General features: G+C 41.3%; 1 long non-coding RNA gene across 1 annotated transcript; it reads left to right on the top strand.

Moving 5' to 3' along the window:
- The first annotated feature begins 1,134 nt into the window (after positions 1 to 1,134).
- On the top strand, positions 1,135 to 12,446 carry LOC120979572. The gene is made up of 3 exons (XR_005774322.1): positions 1,135 to 1,273; positions 6,923 to 6,958; positions 12,347 to 12,446. It is a non-coding gene; the product is annotated as an uncharacterized LOC120979572 (long non-coding RNA).
- The last annotated feature ends 9,195 nt before the right edge of the window (positions 12,447 to 21,641 follow it).

The following is a 21,641-nucleotide window of genomic DNA, read 5'->3' on the forward strand; positions in this document are numbered from 1 at the left end:
AAAATATCTATAAAGTTAAATGAAAATATATACGCAGAAAAAAAGCAAAATACATAAAAAATAAAAATGAAAATAAAGAGTTTTATATAGATATTGCTTAAAAAAAAAAGTCCTAGTAAGGGGACTTTCACACTAGCGTTGCTGGAGGCGACGGAACTGCCCGCCGGATCCGGCAATCTGCCTGCAAACGGAGGCGGATCCGTCTCACAAATGTGTTGCAATGCCGGATCCGTCTCTCCGGTTGTGATCCAGAAAAACGGATCCGGTATTTATCTCTTTCACATTTTTAAAGGTCTGCGTATGCGCAGACAGCAAAACCGGATCCGTTTTTAATGCATTTCAATGTAAAATAAGGCAAGTGTTCTGGAATTTTGGACGGAGAAAAATACAGCAGCATTCAGAATGCATTAGGATAAAACTGATTAGTTTTTTTCCGGTATTGAGCCCCTAGGACAGAACTCAATAAAAACAAAACAAAACAAAAAAAAAAACGCTAGTGTGAAAGTTCCCTAAGAGCACTGAAGCGTCACATGAGTGAATAAAGGACACGGTTTTTTCTACTATATGTGGAGGTGCCGTGGAATGCCGTGGATGCCCTGCGCTGGCACGCCCTGCACTTCATTGTAATTTTTACAGTGTTGCTCCTTTTTTGTTTTGTTTTATATACTGTATCTATATATATATATACACACTATTGGTCCGGTTAGTGGCGCAGCCGGTCACATCCACCTGTGGCTGCACAGTTTCACCACGAAGCCATGCACCCAGTGGCTGCCACCCGTGGGCATACCTTGGCCACACATGGTCAGCAGCACTATTGGGCCATACTATCAGCTCTAGATAAAATGTATGTGTCTATTAATGATATGTGTATGTTTTCTTTAATCTATGTTTTCATCCTTGTTTTATTTCCTTAAAAATGTATTAGAAACATTGTATTTCTATTTTTAATCTTATATATTTTGATTTCTCTATATATATATATTACATTTACATTTTCTAATTTGTTTACAATAAATGTATTTATTTCTGCCTTTTCCCCCCCCCCCCCCTCCATTTATTAGTCAAAATGAATTGGACAGCTAAGCGAATTGGTGACAGACAATTGTACAAATTGACTTTCGCAGGATCCAAATTGACAAGTTCCCTCCAGATGTTTCCAGCAATAAGAATCAGCATATTGTGCTCAGCCTCGGAGGCCTCGCAATTGAAGAGTTGTAGCAATAATACAGATAATTAATCTTTGGCGTCAGCATCAGCGGAATCTAATCAGGTTAGATGGGGACCCAAATGGTGATTATTTCATTTATTGCACCTGGAGCGGCTGCACCAATCTGATACTTACTGCTAATCCCTTTGTGATACAATATTGTGACTGTGGATTAATTCTGCTGTAGGCAAACATCCATGATGTGTTATTACATGTAACGTGGGGGATGCATAGCGTGGATCGGCGACGCTCCTCTGACCCTCACTTCTCCAAGTGGGATGCATAGGAGGTTGTTACAGGGGGAATTATATGAGTAACATAACATTTAAAGGGCAATGCACCAGCTCATTGTTAGTGTTATTTATACAATACTCATCTATAGCTTTTGCAACATTTTCTACACATTTTAATGCCCCCAGCATCATGCTGTTGGATATTGCAGTTTTCTCCTATGATTATTGTCACCCCTTAATGCATAATGCATTTTGAACCGATTGCCAGGAGGAAGGAACTGACAACTGTGCTGAGCCTGTATTTAGCTCACGGGTCCGGTTGTCGCTTCAGCTGCCATTTAGTACAGTATGACACCTGATAGGCTTGGATGCAATGGATCATTAAACAGCATCACACATTGTAGACCTAGATACATCGGCTCAGCCGACTGTATCACACAAGAAAGGCTTGCGTACAGGAGCTCAGCCAACGGTATCCACAAGATAGGCTTAGATACACCAGCTCAGCACACAATATCTCAAATCGTAGGGGCTCAGATACATGAAACCGACAGACGCAATCATGCATGATAGGCTTAGATACACTGACTCAGCAGACAGTATCACACAGGAGAGGCTATGATACAGCAGTGTAGCAGGCTTAGATATATCGGCTTCACAGATCGTATCACACCTCACAAACCACCTCCGCAGGCTGTATCACGTGTGATAGGCTTAGGGCTCATGCACAAGAACGTATTTTCTTTCCATGTCTGTTCCGTTTTTTTGCGGCCCATTTGCGGAACCATTTACTTCAATGGGTCCGCAAAAAAAAAAAAGGATGCATTACCGATGTCACACAGACGTAATCCGTTTTTTTTTGCGGATCCGTGTTTTGCGGACCGCAAAATACATACGGTCTTGTGCATGAGCCCCTAGACACACTGGTTCAGCAACCAGTATCACATGTGATAGGCTTGGATACACTGGCACTGCAGATAGCAGCGCACATATTAGGCTTTGATACACAGGATAACTGGACAGTATCACAAGAGACAGACCTGGATACACTCACCAGGGGCGGACTGGGAAGTCAAAATGGCCCTGGAAAAAAACTAAAAGTGGCCCCAAGTTGTATTGAGTCCAAATTGACAGAAGCAGGATAACGTAAGTAGACAACAGAACTAGGAGGGGTCAGCAATACCACAGTGCAGCACAAAATACCGCCCCAGAAGAATCAAATACCGTAGTGCAGTACAAAATACCGCCCCAGAAGAATCAAATACCGCAGTGCAGCACAAAATACCGCCCCAGCAGAACCAAATACCCACAGTGCAGCACAAAGTACTGCCCAAGCAGAACCAAATACCACAGTGCAGCACAAAATACCGCCCCAGAAGAATCAAATACCGTAGTGCAGTACAAAATACCGCCCCAGCAGAACCAAATACCACAGTGCAGCACAATATACTGCCCCAGCAGAACCAAATACCACAGTGCAGCACAATATACTGCCCCAGCAGAACCAAATACCACAGTGCAGCACAATATACTGCCCCAGCAGAACCAAATACCACAGTGCAGCATAAAATACCGCCCTATCACCATAATGAGGACTGTGATACAGTTGAATTCAGGGGGCACCTGTTGCTGCTGGCGAGGTGCACAATTACCTGATGCGCCTAGCATTAACTAACACTGAGGGCATCAGATCATTAGGTATCCAGCCAGCGGCTGTAGGGGGGCTCGGGCGGCCCCCTGGACATCAGCCCATTAGGAAATTTCCCTGTCTATAGCCAGTCCGCCCCTGAGTGTCACACAAACAGGCTCAGCTATAGTAGCTCACTCTCATGCCATCCATATTACTAGCAATGGTATGCCAGATATGTGAAGGAATAACGAATAAATGGTCTAATCCTCGGCGTCAGTCATTACTAAAACAGAAGTGATTTAAGGTCAGGGTATTTTTTGCTTTTTAATCTTTTTTGCTTCTTAAGATAACATTTCAGCTTCATTGTGAAGGTATTTACTAGTTCCTGTACATCATAGAATCACATATCAACACATCTGTCTAATCTGATCTGGAAAAACTAAAACTAAAAAACCCTAAAAGCTTACAATTCCTCGGCCATCCCTGACAGCAGAAATCACTTCCTGTCTCACGCAAAGCAGCCTCTTGTACCTCGGCTTAGTCTGACTCCAGGTACAACAATGGGGACAATGTTTGGTCATCCAATGCCACTTGTATCTTATCATTAACTGCACACCGAAAACTGACACTGGTTTCTGTTTTGGAGTTTCACTCACTGTTTTCTGCTTAACTTTCCTGCTGACAGACGTCAGGTAATGTCGGTTTTATTTTAATAACTAACAAGCGATTTCTGCTGCAGCTGATTATATCACAAATTTATATTCAGTACTGGAATTGTCTATGGAGAATACAATATTTGAAAGAAACTTGAAGATTTAAAAGAAGATGAATAAAAACTCAATACATACTGTATAAAACCAATATAATCAAACACATGCTTATTTAAACTACTACAATACTAAAGGACTATAATTACTACAATACGGTCCCCTATGTAAAATACAATAACTAATACTGCCTCCTATGTACAATAAAATAACTACTATAATACTGCTCCTATGTACAAGAATATAACTACTATAATACTGCTCCTATGTACAAGAATATAACTACTATAATACTGCTTCTTTGTACAAGAATATAACTACTATAATACTGCTCCTATGTACAAGAATATAACTACTATAATACTGCTCCTATGTACAAGAATATAACTACTGTAATACTGCCTCCTATGTACAAGAATATAACTACTATAATACTGCTCCTATGTACAAGAATATAACTACTATAATACTGCTCCTATGTACAAGAATATAACTACTATAATACTACCTCCTATGTACAGGAATATAACTACTATAATACTGCTCCTATGTACAAGAATATAACTACTATAATACTGCCCCCTATGTACTAGAATATAACTACTATAATACAGCTCCTATGTACAAGAATATAACTACTGTAATACTGCTCCTATGTACAAGAATATAACTACTATAATACTGCTCCTATGTACAAGAATATAACTACTATAATACCCCCTCCTATGTACAAGAATATAACTTCTATAATACTGCTCCTATGTACAAGAATATAACTACTATAATACTGCTCCTATGTATAAGAATATAACTACTATAATACTGCTCCTATGTACAAGAATATAACTACTATAATACTGCCTCCTATGTACAAGAATATAACTGTATTATATGACTACTATAATACTGCCTCCTATGTACAAGAATATAACTACTATAATACTGCCTCCTATGTACAAGAATATAACTACTATAATACTGCTCATATGTACAAAAATATAACCACTATAGTACTGCTCCTATGTACAAGAATATAACTACTATAATACTGCCTCCTATGTACAAGAATATAACTACTATAATACTGCCTCCTATGTACAAGAATATAACTACTATAATACTGCCCCTATGTACAAGGATATAACTACTATAATACTGCTCCTATGTATAAGAGTATAACTACTATAATACTGCTTCTATGTACAAGAATATAACTACTATAATACTGCCCCATGTACAAGAATATAACTACTATAATACTGCCTCCTATGTACAAGAATATAACTACTATAATACTGCTCCTATGTACAAGAATATAACTACTATAATACTGCCTCCTATGTACAATAATATAACTACTATAATACTGCTCCTATGTACAAGAATATAACTACTATAATACTGCCTCCTATGTACAAGAATATAAATACTATAATACTGCCTCCTATGTACACGAATATAACTACTATAATACTGCTCCTATGTACAAGAATATAACTACTATAATACTGCTCCTATGTATAAGAATATAACTACTATAATACTGCCTCCTATGTACAAGAATATAACTACTATAATACTGCTTCTATGTATAAGAATATAACTACTATAATACTGCCCCTATGTATAAGAATATAACTACTATAATACTGCCTCCTATGTACAAGAATATAACTACTATAATACTGCTCCTATGTACAAGAATATAACTACTATAATACTGCCTCCTATGTACAAGAATATAACTACTATAATACTGCCTCCTATGTACAAGAATATAACTACTATAATACTGTCTCCTATGTACAAGAATATAACTACTATAATACTGCCTCCTATGTACTAGAATATAACTACTATACTAATGCCTCCTATGTACAAGAATATAACTACTGTAATACTGCTCCTATGTACAAGAATATAACTACTATAATACTGCCTCCTATGTACAAGAATATAACTACTGTAATACTGCTCCTATGTATAAGAATATAACTACTATAATACTGCCTCCTATGTACAAGAATATAACTACTATAATACTGCTTCTATGTATAAGAATATAACTACTATAATACTGCCCCTATGTATAAGAATATAACTACTATAATACTGCCTCCTATGTACAAGAATATAACTACTATAATACTGCTCCTATGTACAAGAATATAACTACTATAATACTGCCTCCTATGTACAAGAATATAACTACTATAATACTGCCTCCTATGTACAAGAATATAACTACTATAATACTGTCTCCTATGTACAAGAATATAACTACTATAATACTGCCTCCTATGTACTAGAATATAACTACTATACTACTGCCTCCTATGTACAAGAATATAACTACTATAATACTGCTCCTATATACAAGAATATAACTACTATAATACTGCTCCTATGTACAAGAATATAACTACTATAATACTGCCTCCTATGTACAAGAATATAACTACTATAATACTGCCTCCTATGTACAAGAATATAACTACTATAATACTGCTCCTATGTACAAGAATATAACTACTATAATACTGCTCCTATGTACAAGAATATAACTGCTATAATACTGCTCCTATGTACAAGAATATAACTGCTATAATACTGCTCCTATGTACAAGAATATAACTACTATAATACTGCTCCTATGTACAAGAATATAACTACTATAATACTGCTCCTATGTACAAGAATATAACTGCTATAATACTGCTCCTATGTACAAGAATATAACTACTATAATACTGCCTCCTATGTACAAGAATATAACTGCTATAATACTGCCTCTTATATAGAGGATTATAACTACTATTATATTCCCTTCTATGTAGAAGGTAACTCTCCTAACTCTAACTTTCTCCACATCAGGGTTCCACTGCTCCCGTCCTGTCAAATAGGGTGTCTGCTGTCTATTGCCTGCTGGTTAGCTGTAGGCTTAGGGACCCTCATAGTGGAGATCAGTAGGGGTCTCAGAGGTGGGGCCTGCATCGATTATTCAAGGCATATCCTGTAGACGTGCCATAAATTTATAAGGTAGGAGTCCTCCTTTAATGTTAACTTTTTTATTTATTTTAAGTTCTATACGAAGTTCTTCTTTTGCCGTCACTTACAGGTAAATGTTATTAAGTTTGTCTTTTGGTTAGTGTGTGACTTCTCTGCTCCTCGGCATCTGCTCCTTCACATTTCTTTGCCCAATTATTTCATCCTTGTCACCTGCAAGCACTTTCATGAAGCATCATTAGTCCTAATGACATAATGAGGCAGCTCGCTCCTTGAACATACAGCTGAGATTGACAGAGACCCTCATCCTCCAAAGTAAACACTTTCTGAGCTCTGCGGATCTTAGATGACCTTTGACTTTTCGGCTTTTGCTGAACAATAAGTGCCAGCACTGCCTCAATGCAGGTGCAAATAAAGAGGAACCACCGCAGACACGTGAGGTCATTCCTTACACCTCTGAACGTCGCCTATGTTTTACAGTAATATTTTATTCCTCCATGCCACCTCTGGCTTCAAGTAGATTGCCGCCACCATCCTAATTTTAGAAATCTAGTTATAATGTCCCATGGTGCCTTTTCCAGGCATTACATAGGGAGGTGAGGGCAGATCACATCTACCAGAACCTATAGTTGTATAGATAATTCAAAATTGGAAACAGGATCCTGGAGAGATATAGATTCAGGTCTAATGCATAGGAGAGGCTGCTGACTGTGCCCTGTGCGGCTGCATGCATGTCACAGACAGTCCAATGCAGGGAGGGCTAGAGGTGCTTGGCTGACAATAGCCTCACAGCAGTCAATAGGCTTCAATGACAGTTAATTACACAGAGCAAAGCGATTTGTGTTTGTTACCCAGTTCCAAATATTGGAGTATGCTTGAACCTCTTGTTTTACTGCAGCAGGACAGAACGTAGACAGACTTACTGGTTTTGGGGTATAATAATACTAAACATTGTCAAAAAATGTCTGTAACTCATTTAATAGGATTTTTATGGTTCTCATGGGAGGGTCCACAGAAAGTCCCTCCCCTGAGGTTCTTATGCTTTTTAAGGAAATTCATTTTGTATGTTCTTGTTCTTAGTAGATACAAAGATACAAATCAAGAACTCACTGACCAATTTGGCAATGGGTTTCGACTAATGAGACACTTTAGCATGGCCACAATGTTTAATTTATTAACCAGATTTTGTGCTGAGAAACCTCCCTGGTCCTTTTAATTTTGGCAAGACTTTTAGCATGGACACTAGGATATAACATAATAGGATTTGTGAATCTTTTCGATTTTTTTGAATGCAGCCAAATCAGGAATATGGCTGCTCCAATATTCCACTCCAATAACCACACTCACAGATGTCCAGGAAGCTGAGCTATGAGGAGCTGTTTGTAGGGTCCTCATAGTGTACAGCTGCTTTGGATATTCTTGTGCTGCTTGGAACATATACCTAGTACCTTATCACTCATTTATGAGTCCTTTAAGTATCATATGGCAAAGTGGGGTTTAGGAAGTAATTGGGGTCACATCCAGAGTGGGGTAAGCCTCCAAAGACCTATCCCTCCATTATATTAACCCTCCATTATATTAACCCTTCTCTCTCTGCATCTTATAGGAAGAGTGCTAAAATAAGGCAGGCTTTGATTGTGTTTATACTCAAGTGGTACTTGTCAGAAGGGTAAAGATTCAGCAATTTCCAATCACTTCAGCAGCCAAGTGATGGAACCGCTTCCACTTCAGCCCCCACAAGTGGCTTCTGCTCAGCTAATTTCTCTCTGGATCTGCAGAATGGGGGAAATTAAAAGGGGTCAATGTATTGCTTAAAGAAACAATGCTACCTTTACTATTATACTTGTAGGATCTTAGCAGACTGGTAGGTTGGATTGAGCAGAAGTCATATGCTTATTATGCTGAGCACCACGTATACCTTTATACTTGAGCATTTCAGCACTGAACACTACATCAGTTTTTGGTCTCAGGTGGCTCCTCCTAGTGGTGGCTGCAGACAGACCAAATCTTATCATTAGAGATAAACACATTGATTTTAATTAATCAAATTAGGTTCAAATCAGCATTCTGGAGCACCTAGGGTCTGGCTTTGCTGCTCGAGAGACCGACATCTCACCTGGCCCCGTCTGTCACACCCTACTGTCATTGCTCTGAGTATTGGCACAAGTTCGGAGGATTTGAGCAGCATAGATACCAACTGTGTATGTGCTGCTGATATCTGGGCACACCTGGAAATGGAGGCGGTGGGATCGAACACAGGACACGTCAGCGGTGTACACACGGTAGGTATATAGGCTGCTCAGCTAGCAGCAGCAAAGCCTCCGTGCTTGCCCCGATATTCAGAGCAATGGCACGGGCATGAGATGGTTTGTCTGCCTGATAGAAAATGTGAGTTAATATACAAGGGTTCCTCTGTTCAGGACCCTCATCTGTAAGCAACCAATTCAGCCTCCCACTCTGGAAGGCTGAAAAAACGTCTGTAATTTAAATACACAGCGCTTTATTTCCAAAATGTGCAATGCTTCATTTCTCCTGTGGGGGTGCTGTAGGGAAATTGAACACTTGCTGCACCATAGATTTGAGCTGTGATGCTGAAAAGCAGCATGATAAGCTGCAGGCAGTTACAATGATCGCAGCATTCGTAAATCAGGCTCCGATTCATAAGCGCGGCGATGCTGATGCAAGTGCTTTAGAATCGTCTCGTATTAAGGGCTCTTTCACACCTGCGTTATTGTCTTCCGGCATAGAGTTCCGTCGTCGGGGCTCTATGCCGGAAGAATCCTGATCAGGATTATCCTAATGCATTCTGAATGGAGAGTAATCCGTTCAGGATGCATCAGGATGTCTTCAGTTCCGGTACGGAACGTTTGTTGGCCGGAGAAAATACCGCAGCATGCTGCGCTTTTTGCTCCGGCCAAAAATCCGGAACACTTGCCGCAAGGCCGGATCCGGAATTAATGCCCATTGGAAGGCATTGATCCGGATCCGGCCTTAAGCTAAACGTCGTTTCGGCGCATTGCCGGAGCCGACATTTAGCTTTTTCAGAGTGGTTACCATGGCTGCTGGGACGCTAAAGTCCTGACAGCCATGGTAAGTGTAGCGGGGAGCGGGGGAGCAGTGTACTTACCGTCCGTGCGGCTCCCCGGGCGCTCCAGAGTGACGTCAGGGCGCCCCAAGCGCATGGATCACGTGATCGCATGGATCACGTCATCCATGCGCATGGGGCGCTCTGACGTCATTCTGGAGCGCCCGGGGAGCCGCACGGACTGTAAGTATACCGCTCCCCCGCTCCCCGCTCCTACTATGGCAACCAGGACTTTAATAGCGTCCTGGGTGCCATAGTAACACTGAAAGCATTTGGAAGACGGTTCCGTCTTCAAATGCTTTCAGTACACTTGCGTTTTTCCGGATCCGGAGTGTAATTCCGGCAAGTGGAGTACACGCCGGATCCGGACAACGCAAGTGTGAAAGAGGCCTTAAGCGAGAGATTCCCGTTGGGAGCGTCAAGGCAAGATCACTACGGGAATGATTAGAGCTGAATGATTGTCTATATGACAGCGCACAACAGGATGTTCTCATGTACGCAGCCAGTTGACATTGACATCGATCATATATAAAAGGCGTCATTGCTGGTTTTGCCCGGGGCTGAATTGCTGCCTGCGGTGCCCATCAGCCGAGCTTCGAGTAACACACAATACGCCACACTGGGTCTTCATCCCTACACGAATAGATCCGCAGATGACAATTGCGGACACATTGTGACATTATAAATGTGCCATCAGCATTGTCAACGCCTTTCATCCGTCATTAAAAAAAAAAAATTATTCCAAATAAAATCAAGCCTTTTGATACTTGCTAATTGCAATGCAATCATCGTCAATACCCTCTAACAAATAATTGGCAGCCGCCATTCATCAGATGACAGAGGGAGCACCGACTTTATTTACGGAGTCAAATGTGGCTGGCGATAATTTCCTGGATCATCAGGAGATACAGAATAATTGCAATGTATCGCTGATTTCCACTTGATAATTTGGGAGTGAAAATAACTTGAAAGTTTTATTGTTCCGGAGGGTCGATATTGGTTCTCATGGAAGAGACCCAGTGGTGGTAAAAAAATTATGAAAATTAGCTCATGATAGCCAAACCAGAGACTCGCCGACCTCAGTAACCCATCGGCCACTCTTCTTATTGGAGGAGTCTCTGCTTTGGCTGACATGAGCTAATGTGCATGCAGGTTGCATTGTAAATAATCTTGGAAGAGTCATGTCCATGGGTCCAACACCAACCTACTGGGCATCTAAGGAAAGTGCTGTTACCACCTTCCCAGCCTCGTCAGTGGACAGCATCACTGTATCTAATATCTAGGTTATATACCTATATATACCAGGAGGTATTGCCCGATAACTGTATCCAGTGTCCTAATAATGTTCTAAATTGGGGCTTCTCAAGGCGTTTATTTTATGGCCTCACCTGTATGTCAACCACCATGTCAACAGAGGAAGGTGTGGATAGTATTTCATGATACCACAGCCATAGTGCTAGCCATACTGAACCCAGTGGAAGCCATGCTAACCAATGGTTAGCCACACTGCTAGCCATATTCAGCTCAGTGGAAGCCATGCTAACCAAGAATCAACCACTATGCTAGCCACAATCACCCCAGCAGAAGTCATGCTACCCTAGGGTCAACCATTGTGCTAGCCATAATGACCCCAGTGGTAGCCATTCTACCCAATGGTCAGCCACAGTGCTAACCATAATAACACCAGTGGTAGCCATGCTACCCAATGGTCAGCCAAAGTGCTAGCCATAATGACCTCACTGAAAGCCACAGTACTAGCCATAATGACCTCAGTGGAAGCCATTCCACCACAGGGTCAGCCACAGTACTAGCCATAATAATTCTAGAGGAAGCCATGCTACCCAAAGTTCAGCCACAATGCTAGCCATAATAACCCCAGTAAAAGCCAGAGTAATAGCTGTAATAACCCCAGTGGAAGCTATGCTACCCAAGGGTCAGCCATACTGCTAGCTATAATGACCTCAGTGGAATTCATGCTACTATAGGGTCAGCCACAGTGCTAGCCATAATCACCCCAGTGGGAGTCATGCTGTCCCAGAGTCACCCACCGTGTTAGGCATAATGACCCCAGTGGAACCCATGTATTAATTGAATACTTCAAGTTTTTGGCATTCAATGGTGGTATAATGTGTGCAATATATATCAGTATTATTGTGGCAATACATAGTGGTGGTGCCTGTGTGATGAAACTGCAAAATCAACTATTTAATAATGGGCCCTTCTTTGTTCCCCAGGGACCCACATTCTGTGTAACTGTTTATAGTCATGAAAGCATTCTTACTGAGAGGTATCTCAGGGTACATTGCATAGAAGGCTCCATCACACAGTTCCCTCAGTTTGGGATCAGGACTGGTTATGCTGAATAGTATTTCCTTCCTTCTATCTGACAAATCTTCATATTACTTTACTTTTCAGCGTTCGGCTCAGTAATGATTTTCAGGCACCGAGAAGATTGCTGCATATCCTGTATAACAAACTAAGAAGCAGTGGAAGAGTCTGGACTGCGGCCAGAGGGTAATGATTTCTGTTTCTGATGAAATGCAAAAAGAGTTAAACTACCCGCGGTCTACTCAGGTCAAGAAATGCAAAAATATCTTTTAATCATAATGCAAAGCTTTTTCAATTATACTGTATATTGTTATCAACCTACAGTATATGCTATACACTGGAGAAGATATATATCAGAAGGCAGATAATGTGTTCTACTCCTCTCCACAGGAGCAGTATTATAGTAGTTATATTCTTGTACATAGGAGGCAGTATTATAGTAGTTATATTCTTGTACATAGGAGCAGTATTATAGTAGTTATATTCTTGTACATAGGAGCAGTATTATAGTAGTTATATTCTTGTACATAGGAGCAGTATTATAGTAGTTATATACTTGTACATAGGAGCAGTATTATAGTAGTTATATTCTTGTATATAGGAGCAGTATTATAGTAGTTATATTCTTGTACATAGGAAGCAGTATTATAGTAGTTATATTCTTGTACATAGGAGCAGTATTATAGTAGTTATATTCTTGTACATAGGAGCAGTATTATAGTAGTTATATTCTTGTACATAGGAGGCAGTATTATAGTAGTTATATTCTTGTACATAGGAGCAGTATTATAGTAGTTATATTCTTGTACATAGGAGCAGTATTATAGTAGTTATATTCTTGTACATAGGAGCAGTATTATAGTAGTTATATTCTTATATATAGGAGCAGTATTATAGTAGTTATATTCTTATATATAGGAGCAGTATTATAGTAGTTATATTCCTGTACATAGGAGCAGTATTATAGCAGTTATATTCTTGTACATAGGAGCAGTATTATAGTAGTTATATTCTTGTACATAGGAGGTAGTATTATAGTAGTTATATTCTTGTACATAGGAGGCAGTATTATAGTAGTTATATACTTGTACATAGGAGGCAGTATTATAGTAGTTATATTCTTGTACATGGGAGGCAGTATTATAGTAGTTATATTATTGTACATAGGAGCAGTATTATAGTAGTTATATTCTTGTACATGGGAGGCAGTATTATAGTAGTTATATTCTTGTACATAGGAGCAGTATTATAGTAGTTATATTCTTGTACATAGGAGGCAGTATTATAGTAGTTATATTCTTAACCATATTTCTTTTTATTGAAAGGAAAATTCAGGGCCGTGACCCACACAAGACAGTACATTGATGACAATATGGTACCAAATAGTATCCAGCATACATGTCAAGTGTAAGCAATATAAAACAGTTATTATCATTGACCCTAGAGTGATATCCAAGAAAAGGAAGGGGGAGGGGGAGATCAGGAAGGGAAGGAGGGGAGGGAAACAAGGAGGTGATAAATTTCTGCTCTATTATGTAAAGTTTCTATAGGCTTTCCATGGAGACCACAATTTTAGGAAGCGAGAGCGTGAGTTATTTTCCCAGTGCGCTAGCTCCTCAAAACGGCAGATCTGGTCTACTTTATCAGTCCACATCAGGAGAGTTGGTGGGGAGTCGTTCTTCCACAAGTAGGGGATAAGTAATTTAGCTGCTGTGAGCAGCATCGTTGGAAGGTCATGTTTGGTGGGTGTGAGGGATTTGTTCGGACACCATAGCAAGATAAGCTTAGCATCCAGTGATATCTTGGTATTGCATATTTGATTAACTAAAACCTCAATTGAGGTCCAGAACGGTTGAATCTTTTGGCAGAGCCACCAAATATGTGACAAGGAGCCAGTGTCCAGGCCACATCTCCAACATTTTTCAGAAATTTCTGGGTTCAATTTATGCAAGAATTCAGGTGTTTTGTACCATCTACACAGGAGTTTAAAGGAATTCTCCTGAATCCTCACACAACGATTGAAGCCGTGTGAATGAGCTAGTATGAACGCTTTCTCTGGCTCTGTAAGAGATATGGAGAGCTCCCGTTCCCATGAGGCCACGAAACGAAGCTCCGGGGGCAGGGAGGAAAGCATTTCTTTATACATCTGAGATAATGGCCTAAGGGGGGGTTTGGTAGCCAAGACCTTCTTTTCAAGCCAGGAGGGCGAACTACTATCAGAAAATGGCCCGGTACACAATTTGGTATCTCTCTGGAAATTTGCTAGGTGGAAAAAGGGTGCTGTTTTGACCTCAGGGAGGTCCATTACTGAATCCCATTTTAAACAGCCATCCGGGAGAAGGACATCCCGCAGAGGAATATCAGCGAGCTTAGACCAAATCCCGGAGGGGTTTAACACCGTTGGATGGATGTGGCTTTGTAGTAGTCTAAGCGGCATACCAGTGTTAGGGAAATTAAAGATACGGGACTGAACCATTTTGGACCATTCCACCAACATGCCTTTCCAAACCGGGGACGTATAACAGTGATTAGCAGAGATAGGCCTAATACCCCATAAAGTAAGCAATTCTTGGTTAGACAATAGTGCATTTTCAAGACGGGAGCAAAGAGAGCTAGATTGGCGAGACATAATAGTTACGCATCTGCCTAGCTGTACAGCAGTATAATAAAGCTTCACATCTGGCATCCCAAAGCCTCCGAACCTCCTGTCCCTTGTGAGGACAGAGTAAGCAATACGTGGTGACTTGCCATTCCAAAGAAAGCGTGTGAATACCCTACGTATTTCAGTAAAATATGAATTTGGAAGCCAAATAGGTAGGGATTGTAGCAAATACAGAAATTTGGGAAGGATAAAGGTCTTGATGTAATTTTTTCGTCCTACCCAAGAGACAAATGGGAGTTTCAGGTTTTGAAGATGTGTCCGGACCGTTTGAAGGAGCGGCAGGTAGTTAAGGGAAGCCAGATCTTGGACATTAGCCGAAACATGAGTACCTAAATACACAATGTCTCTGGAGGCCCAAGTGAATGGAGTAGCACGCTTAAGATCATTAATCACTGCTTGTGGACAAGAGATATTGAGAGCCATGGATTTCCCATAGTTAATTTTAAAATTCGATATAAACCCAAAATCTTCAAATATGAACAGCAATCTAGGCAAGGCTTCCCTGGGGTTTGAGGTCATGATTAAAAGGTCATCCGCGAATGCCGCAGCAACGTGTGTACAAGATCCTATTTGTAAGCCCTTTATCTCTGGGTCCATTCTTATTCTACATAAAAGGGTCTCCATCACTAAGATGAATAGTGCAGGAGATAAAGGGCATCCCTGCCTTGTCCCGTTAGTGATGTGAAATGGTGGTGACAGTGTTCCATTAACTTTGACCATGGCAGAGGGGGTCGAGTATAACGTATAAATGGCAGTAATAAATTGGTCAGGTAGGCCAAATCTCAACAGGGTCCGCGACATATAATGCCAACTGACCCTGTCGAAGGCCTTTTCCGCGTCCGTACTTACTAGCACCAAGGGCTTAGATGATCTTTTAGCCCAATTTACAAGATGAAGAAGCCTTATTGTATTTTCTGACCCCTGTCTGCCATGGACAAAACCCACCTGTTCCTCATGGACGATGTCAGGCAACACATCCTGAAGCCTAGTGGCCAAGATCTTCGCCCACCACTTCACATCACAGTTTAGTAGAGAGATCGGCCTATAGTTGCTGCAGCATGTCGGATCCTTATTCTCCTTATGTAGGACAGTAATATGTGCCAATAAGGAATGAGGGGCAAGGGAGCCACCAGTGAGAAGATGATTGCACAGGTTCCTGAAACGGGGAATTAGAACATCTTTGAAGGATTTATAATAAGTGATGGGGAACCCATCTGGTCCTGGGCTTTTGCCCGAGGGGATGGACATGAGTACTTTGTGAATCTCTAGATCAGTGACAGGTCTAGTCAATTGAGATGCCTTGGCCGGGGCTATGGAAGGGAGATCTAAATTCTGTAGGAATTTATCAGTAGCTTCTGAGAGATCACTAACAGATGCACCATCTGGGGGGGGTAGATTGTATAGGGTCTCATAAAAAGCACAGAATGCCTTAGCTATATCTGGGGTAGATTTATGTATTTTACCTTTGGGGTCCTTAATAGAGGAAACAAAGGAGTCAGAGAACTGCTTCTTGGCAATCGCCGACATCAGTCTGTTTCCTCTATCCCCATGTGCATAGGCTTTAAATCGTGAGCGTAGGATCAGCTTTGCAGAGGTTATATTTAATAGGTTTTTTAAGTGTACTCTGGCTTCAGTTAGTTCGGTCAGGGTGCGCTTAGCCTGTGATTCCTTGTGAGAGGATTCAAGGCGAGCAATCTTCGCTAACAAAGCGTCTAATGCCTGTGTTCTTTGCTTTTTTACATAGGCCCCTAGTGCAATTAGTTCCCCCCTTATAACTACCTTATGGGATTCCCATAGTATGGAAGGAGAAGGCGGGGAGTCTGGTGTATCATTTAGCTCGAAAAACTCGGAAAGCGAGGCCTTGATTTTGCACGCGTGGGTGGGGTCCAAAATCAAGGTGTCGTTCAAACGCCATAGGCGTTCTTTTCTCTGTGGTCCGGACAGGGAGAAGTTAATGATAACAGGGGCATGATCAGATAACGTAATACTACCAATCCGGGCCCCAGAGACATTACGAATATGTGAGTCAGACAAGAACAAATAATCTAATCTATGGAATGACATCTTGGCATGTGAATAAAATGTATAGTCTCGGCCATTGGGGTTTATAGTACGCCAAACATCACGGACCTTCAGTTTTCTCAGGGAAGTTTTAAGCCTTTTCAAAAGCTTATAGGACACAGACGGTCTCCCCACTGACGTGTCTACTGCCGGTTCAAGAGCGACATTGAAGTCGCCTCCCAAAACTAACAATCCATCAGAAAAAGATGACAATAAAGCAAGGGTCTGAACGAGCCATGGTACTTGGCCTCTATTAGGCGCATATAGATTGGCGAATGTAACTGGAGAGTCACCAACTACCCCCTTTACAAAAATATACCTGCCCTCAGGATCCGCTGAAGTAGCGGTATGCTTGAAGGGAAGGTTTTTGTGTATAGCTACACTGACACCTCTACTGGCGGATTCATGTGTACTATGAAACCACTGAGCAAACTTCCTGGGAGGAAGATTAGGGATTTTATTTGTCCTAAAATGTGTCTCTTGCAGGAAGGCTACCGAGACTTTATCCCTCAGCAGGAGAGAGATGGTTTGAGACCTTTTGCATGGCTCGTTCAGCCCGTGTGCGTTTAGAGAGGCGACTACAATTGAGGACATGACAATATATATACTAAGGAGAAAAAGCATATATTATCCATGGAAATATCTGAGAGAGCATAGCATATATGAGCAGGATGAGGAAAGGAGGGGAAAGGGGAACAAGTAAAATAGAATAAAATAAAATAATATAAAATGAGAAAGATAACCAACAACATGTCAGGCTGGTATAAAACCAGCTCAGATGAAATATTCATCTAGAGAAAAGTAGGTGCCTACCTATCACCATCCAAGACAGGGTTGGATTGGCGAGGGGGCAGGTAAAGCACCTTCTGGTCTACACCAAAAAGGGGAGACCAACAACAAAAAATACTTCCAGCACCGGAATCTATCCGGACATTACCCTGCAAATAGGGAAAGAAAAAGTTGCCTTCATGGAGGCAGAGTTCCAAAGCAGCACAAGAGTGTCTCGGTTAAGGTCTGACGTCTCATACATAACTCTAAGCCAATAGTAAAAAAGTAAAAAATTGGCTCAAAAACAGAACAATCGTGAACAGGCCACTACCTTCCGCATAAAACACTATGCCGAGGGGCCGGGAGACAGTCATCTCTTATAGTAGAAAAATGAGGTAGGACCTAATATTGGCAGTCTATGTTAGCAGACAAATAGTACCAATGTCACCTTGGTTTGAGCTCAGGTAAGGGCTCCGTCCATCCTGCTGCGACCCAAACGGTCTGACTTGTTTGCAGATGCCGTCTGCCAGGAGGACACACGTGGCGGGATAGGCAGGGGGCCATCTTGATCGGCTGGTAGCCACGAGGGGATCTCCACCGGAGGGACATCCAGGGACCTCCAAACTGACTCTAGGTCCGCGGGAGAGCGAACTGTAAGCAGCTTTCCATTCCTGGAGATCGCCAGCCCAAAGGGATATAGCCATCTGAACGGGGTCGACGTCTTCCTGAGGACTTCCAGCAAGGGCTTAAATAAGCGCCGCTTAGCCAGGGTAGATGGCGCTAGATCCTGGAACATCTGAATCGGTGTATTCTCATATTCTAGTACCTCCATTTCTCTTTGCCTTTTCAACAGTGCCGCGGTATCTACAAAACTTAGTAGGCCGCAAATCACGTCTCGTGGCGGTTCTTGAGGTTTGGGCCTAGGGCGCAGCGCCCTGTGTATGCGCTCCACCACTATTCCCTCTGCTCTTTCCGGTTCAAGCATCATGGAAAATAACTCACGCGCCACTGTCGGCAAGGCCTCTGCCGCAATAGATTCAGGTAGGCCGCGGATGCGTATGTTGCGCCGGCGACTCCGGTTCTCCTGGTCTTCCAGTTTCAAGAAGGCATCGTTCAATAGGGCCTTGTGAGATGCTAGCACCTCTGATGCTTTGCCTTCATAGGTCAAAATGGCTTCTTGCGTGCCTTCTAATGTGACCACTCTCTGGCCTAGATGTTTTATGTCGTCTTTGATGTCCGCCAGATCTTGTTTGAGAGGCGTAAGGGCCGATTCAAGAACCCGGCGAAGGGTCCGCTCCGATAGAGGCGGATCTCTGGGCCTTCTATCTGAAATATCAGAGCCGCTGCCCGCATCAGAGAGTTCTCCTGCGTCGGAGTCATGAGCATTAGACGCCGCCATATTGGCGCCTTTCTGTGTGGCAGCTCTCGGCGTTTTCCGGAGAAACTTCTCCATCTCTGGCTGTTTGGAGTGCCGTGGGGTCGACTCTGAACTTCCTCTGATCTTCTCCTTGCCAGGTTTCCCCATAATAAAGTAAATTATAGGCTTATATAGGGTTAGTGAGCCGGAATGCTGGAGGAGCTCAAGCTCGTGCGGCCATTCAGCTGCGTGGCTAGGCTCCGCCCCTATAGTAGTTATATTCTTGTACATAGGAGCAGTATTATAGTAGTTATATTCTCTTACATAGGGGCAGTATTATAGTAGTTATATTCTTGTATATTGAAGCAGTATTATAGTAGTTATATTCTTGTACATAGGAGCAGTATTATAGTAGTTATATTCTTGTACATAGGAGCAGTATTATAGTAGTTATATTCTTGTACATAGGAGCAGTATTAAAGTAGTTATATTCTTGTACATATGAGCAGTATTATAGTAGTTATATTCTTGTACATAGGAGGCAGTATTATAGTAGTTATATTCTTGTACATGGGAGGCAGTATTATAGTAGTTATATTCTTGTACATAGGGGCAGTATTATAGTAGTTATATTCTTGTACATAGGAGCAGTATTATAGTAGTTATATTCTTGTACATAGGAGCAGTATTATAGTAGTTATATACTTGTACATAGGAGCAGTATTATAGTAGTTATATTCTTGTACATATGAGCAGTATTATAGTAGTTATATTCTTGTACATAGGAGGCAGTATTATAGTAGTTATATTCTTGTACATAGGAGGCAGTATTATAGTAGTTATTATCTTGTACATAGGAGCAGTATTATAGTAGTTATATTCTTGTACATAGGAGCAGTATTATAGTAGTTATATTCTTGTACATAGGAGCAGTATTATAGTAGTTATATTCCTGTACATAGGAGGCAGTATTATAGTAGTTATATTCTTGTACATAGGAGCAGTATTATAGCAGTTATATGTACAGTAGAAGGCATCTTTATAGTGGTTATTTTCTTGTATATAGTGGGAAGTATTACAGTAGGGGTAAGTAGTATAGTATTAATGCAGAATATAAGTATTCTCTAACAAAAAGCCTACAATATATTTGCTGTTGTTTTTTTTAAATAACTTATGATGTAAATAGTCCTTCAATAAGAATATCCTTCTCCTGGTTTGTAAATACTATAAAGTTCATAGATTTCCCAGCACAGGGATAAAGGTGACCCAACCGACATGCACACTTGCAGTATAACTAGTAAGAATAATGTCTGGTCTATAAGACCAGGTTTTGACCTGCTTCAATTATATTGATTGCAAGACAATTCTTTAACTCTGCTAACATTTCTGGGGCAAGAAAGAAAAATTGCTGAGATCAGTTGTTAATGTGACCGGAAATCCCTTTAATCTCAATGCTGTAAGCAAGAAATCTACAAGATGAAGGAACAAATACGTCTTTGCTTGAGCGGTGTTGTCATATCAGCTTAGAATCCAATTCTGACCACACAGGCAGAGAGATTCAAAACAGATTTTATTCCCTACGTGAACTGGAAAGGTACAGAAGAAATCTCTGAAACCACCAACGTTCTGTGTTTCCTATATGCTATCTCAAATCAGCAATGAACTGCACAAATGCCAAAAGCTATACGTGTATCAGGACTTTACGGAAGATGCTGAACTGGTTGTGTCAACTTCAGGTCCGTTCTGGAAGCCTTGAAATTTCAAGAGGTTTTCTTCTCTTGACGCTCAATGATGGAAAAGGTCAAACATTCATGGTGTCAAAAACATCCACATTATACAAATATGTCTTTTGTCTCCTCTAGGGTTGAATTAACTTTGACACCACCCAAGAGAGGTTACCATACAAAGTATCTGCAATCAATGGAGTGGAAAACACTGCACCCATCTATCCTGGGATAAGAAATTTGATGGACAATGGAGGCCCTCTTGACCTTTAATATAGGGCCCCCTTTCTAGCACTGCTTGCTTGCACACCTTTCTGCTTCTATCCTCCTTCTAGGCTGGGGTGACCCCAGCACTGTTTTTCCATATCTTTTCTCCTAATTTTGTGTTAACTGTGAGGACATGGCCCTGAATAGCTTGACACCGCCCCCGAGGAACAGGAATGGATCCAATATGAATTGACCTTCTCTCTACATTGACCCTATGAGATTTGTAGGTACAACCTCCAGGGCACACTCTTGCCATATAATAGTGAAATGCAGCAGGGTGGCCCCTGGGGGCCATACCATTCAGAGAAGCCACCCTATAGTTTGCATGCCATCTTTGATTCCTCTCAACGTGTCCTTGGCAAGTGAGCTGTAATTAGTTGATCATCTGATGCCAGGGCACCTTCATGAATAAGCAGGTCACAAAATAAGCAAGACCCTGGTAGAGCGATGATCGGGGCTCTGCCGAAGCCTTTCTCTGCGAAATATTCATTGCAAAATGAACTAAACAGAAGAAATGCTCGTTATATAAAGCTTATTTAAGCA

The sequence above is a fragment of the Bufo bufo genome, chromosome 9, assembly GCF_905171765.1.
Source record: "Bufo bufo chromosome 9, aBufBuf1.1, whole genome shotgun sequence".
NCBI classification, from domain to species: Eukaryota; Metazoa; Chordata; class Amphibia; order Anura; family Bufonidae; genus Bufo; species Bufo bufo.